This window comes from Lissotriton vulgaris, chromosome 8, assembly GCF_964263255.1.
Source record: "Lissotriton vulgaris chromosome 8, aLisVul1.2, whole genome shotgun sequence".
In the NCBI taxonomy this organism is placed as follows: Eukaryota; Metazoa; Chordata; class Amphibia; order Caudata; family Salamandridae; genus Lissotriton; species Lissotriton vulgaris.
The window spans coordinates 1,380,617,521-1,380,622,618 of NC_141696.1; positions in this window are offsets into that span (position 1 = coordinate 1,380,617,521).

Consider the following 5,098-nt stretch of genomic DNA (forward strand, 5'->3'; position numbering starts at 1 on the left):
AGCCCAGTGGGGTGTAAGGGAGGGACTTCTTCACCAAAATGCATGCACACCAAGCATATGACAAGTAGGATGAGAAGCATGTGTAGCTGGCCCAGCGCGCAGCAAAAGTGGAGGGGACAGCAGGATTAAAGTGTGTCTCCTGCAATATCGCGCAGTGTATGTCATGCCGGTCTAAGGAAGATAATATATGTCTGCGCTTGCGGGGTTCCCCTAGTCCCCTCCCATTCCAAGTGAGAAAACGGTATGTGGATGATCTCGAACAGTCAGTCATATCGAAAACTCTGAGAGCATGTTCCTGACATGTGGTCTGACATAAGTTGAAAGTGACAACTAGGCGGTAGATTACTAGTACGGCCCATGGCCTGTGGCTTATTGCAAGGTCTGTTACAACACATAATCATAAGTAAAACATTCCCTCCCTCCTCCCACATCAGCAGCCCAAACCTGCCGTGGCCCACTGCCCTCCCCTCCTCACCCCCGTTCCACAACCTAGTGTTCCCAACAAGGGGAGCACAATGCAGTCCATGCAATACCTAGCACAAAAACCTTAATAACCATAGCATATAAGGGTTCACCTGAGAGGAGGAGTCCAGAGGGCGGCCAGGGGTCTACCTCGCCGGGGCGAGGGTATTTGGGAAGCATATGTTGAGTCACTGCGTTTCCAGAGTCTAAGGCAGCCACGCTGTCCTATAATATCGCCAACTCTGTAGTTCAGAGACAGCGTGCACAGGTCCATGTCACTGCACTCAGTTAGAGGGGGAGGGGCAACCATGTCATCCTCAGTTCAGCAAGCCCTCTCTTTTTTCTCGGTGTCTTCCAGTGTCTAGCAGCCTGAGGGCCTCATCCCTGTGAGATCATGAGGAGGACGCCAGATCAGTCCCCCACTCCCCCGCCGCCAAACCAGTCATCCCTTATCGTAGTTAGTATCCAAGCCGTCATCAAAGGGCGCAAACTCCATAAACAGTTCAAATCTGGGGGCCTTCAGATCATTTCACATCCAAGGTGTTTCCTCCGGCCTTAGGGCGATGCGGCGGGGAGACACGTCCCGCCGCCTCCTTCCGCAAGGTCTTTAGGAAATCCTGTGCAAGCTGCGGAGTGTTGAAGAAGTGTTGCTTGCTTTGATATGTGTCCTTAAGTCGGCCGGGGAAGAGCATCGCGTATGGAATGTTCAACTGTTGTAGTTTCTTTTTCACCGGCAGAAATTTCCGCCTCTGCTCCTGAACGGCCATAGTGAAATCAGGATATATAGATATGTCCGATCCCTCATGGCGCAGCTGTCCCCGCTCCCTGGATAGGGCGATATACCGGTCCTGATAGTTTAGCAGGCGGGCGATGATCGGGTGAGGCGTTGCTCTAGGAACCGGGCAAGCCGCCAGCGTGCGATGAGCCCTCTCGACCACCAATACCGGTGAGAAGGCCTCTCTTCCAAAAAGCGTAATGAGGAGGCATTCCACATACTCTTCCCTTCTCCCGGTGGTGGTAGACTCCGATATTCCCAGGATGCGGAGGTTGTTCCTTCGAGAACGGGATTCCAAATCCTCGTTCTTTGCTGCTATCACTCGCAACACCCTCTCCATTTCCAGCGTTCGGGAAGTTGTTGTAGTCGAGGTGTCATCCAAGTCCGAGATCCGCTGCTCCGCCTCCGCCAGGCATTCCTCATGCTTATCCACCCTGTGGGAGACCCCATCTAGTCGCGCAGACATGGAGTCCAGCTTGGATTCGATGGAGGTCAAGCTGGATTGCATAGCCTGAAGTAAGTTTTTCATATCTGCAGTGGAGGGTGCTTGAGCCTCCATCTGGTCATCTTCAGGATCCGTCTGGGAATGAGTTCCTGTCCATGCGTCAAAGTTCAACTTGGGTTGACGCCTGTCTAGTTTCCCCATGGCTGGCAAAAGAGCACCGCAGTGGTCAAAGCAGGGATGGTCCCTCAGCTACGTAGATCTCAGACTTTACCAGGAGTCCGCCAGTAATCTCCAGCCTGTTCAGGTGGACCAAACAGCGCTTGCTCCCTAGGCGTGTCAATATGGCAAAGGCAACTCCCGGTAGTATACCAGCTGATGGGTTATAAACCAGGTCTTCTGTCAGCCCATACACACTATCAGGGTCCAGGTCCTAGTGCAGTGTGACCTCTGTAAAATGCCTAGCCCATAGGGGGAGATGCGGGAAACCAACCAAGAGCCGCCACTCAGGGCAATACTAGCCTCAAGGCCTCCCAGCGTCTTTGCAGTCCCTTCAGCAGTCCAGGAGAGCAGGCCCTTAACATTCCCTCCCTACTGCCTTCCCTGCTCACTGAATTGCTCTGTGTTTGTGACCTCTTCTCAGGGGTAGAGCATGTCCTCCAGCAGTGGGGCCAGCGCAGTTTCTCGCAGCTACCTGCCGCTCGCAGCACCTCAGGCCCGCCTCCTAACTCCCCAGGGCGTCTCACTCAGCCGGCTCTTTGATATGCGGGGCCCGCGCACACTCTCCAGGTCCGCAGGGGGTTATGCAACGTGGCGGTGCCCCTCCCTCTCTGTCACCCCACCGCCGTCGATCTAGCCGGTCCCGGGGCTCCCAGTCTCTTACCGCCCGAAGGTCCGCCGCAGTAGCAAGGTCTCCGGTCTGGCCCCGTAGTTTCTCCCGTCTCAAGGCCGCCGCAGCGTACCAACCGTCACTCCGCCCGCAAGTTCCTCAGCTGGCAGACGTATCCCGTGCTGCCTCCACACATCGCCGACCGATCCCCGCTATGCACAGGATCAGCTGGCCCCGTAGACAAGGGACTATCCTCTCTGTCGATGGTCCCCACAGCTCGTACCTTCGCAGGTCAGCGCAGCCTCTCCACCATTTTGCGCCCACAAGTCTCCGGAGGCCGACAGCAATTTCCTCTGAATAGCCAGTAAGTACCAGCAATGTTGACAGCAATATATCCCGCCGCTGTTTTCCGATTTCCGAAATTGTCAGTTTGGTGTATTAATTGCACGCAAAAGCCAGGATAAAAGGCGGATATTGTCCCCGAACCGCAAGAGCCTCACACCAGTGCGGCCATCTTGCTTGGCGCCCTCTAGCGCCCACTTTGCCCCATAGATCTTAATAACCTGATAGGGGTATACTAGATAAAAGCACACTGAGGTAAACTGATTTAAAGGTTACTCTCTACATGACTGCCAGCTAGTGGAGGGACCTGAGGTCCTCCCAGACAGGGCTTGCTTTCCACAGGCCTGTTTGTGGTGCTAAGGCACTACACTGGTAGGAGGTAGTGATCCACCTTCAAGCTGTTGTATCACGCACAAAGAAATACATGGCAAAGATCCACTTTTCATCAGGAATAAAACCTCCAAATACATACAATAAATGAACCTATGCTCAGAAATGGCTCAGACCTCATAATTCCTAGATTTAAGAAATAAACTATGGGTGTGAATCTTTCTTTATTCAAGCAGCCAAACTGTAGAGTTCCAGACCATCAAACATAAGATCCACAGACAACCATCTTAACTTCAGAAGATTAGTCAAGGACTGACTCTTCCCCACATGATGACTATGCTAACAACTCAAGAATATGCCACAACACTATACTTAAACGTGACAAACTGTACTTCTCACGGTATGGGATGTTATGTTTCATATAGGTACCCTAATGTAGACCTGGGTAACATCATACCCTTTAACCTACATTACCTCCCCTACACTACACAGTAATGAGCCTTTTAGGATTGAACCTTTACCTAGTTCTAGTCCTGGGCGCAGAAGGAGAGTTTCCCTGAACAATAGTTTTCTATGAATTCATCTTTAGACTGACACAGTGTGAATGAATATTCATAAGGGTTCTTGAAAACCAGGCTGGGGCTACATCCACCTGCATAATATCACCGTACACGGTACACCCCAAACCTCACCTCAAACCCAGCAATGGCTAATACAAGAAACAAGGAACAAAGGAACCCTAGATATTTTTCTTTATAAATACAGCACCTCTTGCTAGTATTAGTTAGAGGGAACCGAGACTTCCAGGCAGAAACACTGACCAGAGACACTGAGGCTCCTGCATGCAGACGCTCCAGCTGACAGTGGTCCAAACAACCCTTGCGGCGGTCCAACTCAAGACCAGGGCAGGGTCCCACACTCTCTTGTTTTAGGTAATGGGGTTCGACTAAATCTAGAGGGATTATTGGCTTCACACCTACTCACATGCTAGGTACACTAAGGTACATCTGGATAGGCATCGAAGGAGTACGCGCTCTTTCTTTTATCATGCAATTTATATCCATGTATGTGTTCATGACTATTGCAAAATGGTAGAACTGTACTGTCCTTTTATATTCACTATACTGCTGATCATATATCTCTGCTACTGTTTAACGGTTATCGCAACACATATATTGTACACTAGAAGAACAACAATGTAATAAATACTTATTGTGAACACGCCCCACTGTTTCTTCTGTGTAACTCTCTGAGAGAAACAAAGTGAGCACATGTGACTGAGCGAAAGGTAGTACATTGTTTCCACGATTCTGAGGGATCAGGGTTGTCATGGTCTAAGGTTGCCAGCAACTATTCTCTCCCCAATAAGAGGAGATTATAGTGGCACCATGAGCTAGCTAATGCAAACAGGCTAACATTCGGTGGGGGTGCTCAGAGTTAGTCTGCCACCAATCCTACAGTTTATTATTCAAACGTGCAGGTCCTTCATGGGTATTATAGGAACTACACGACAGGGAAAGAGCTGTTGTTATACGAGTACACATGATTGTACTATGCCTCCTGTTATAAGTAGATACTTTCATATAAGGGGAAAACTATATATTATACCACCATGTATAAATTATTTACATTTTGCTCTTAAGAACAAAAAAAACCTCTTCCGTCCTTCCCATTCCTCCTGCCTTTGTCTCATGCCAAACCTTTCCGACTGCTATTAACTCCCAAACATCCTTATCAAACTTTCACCTTTCCTTTTAGGTTTGCGAGCCTACTAACAACCCCACATAACCACTACATACTAAAAGTCATACTGCTTCCCCTTTAATATTCCATTCCTATCATTCTGTCCCTACTTCAAACTCCTCATTTTCAGATCCATTCCTATTGTTCTATCCCTACTACAAACTCTACGAAACAT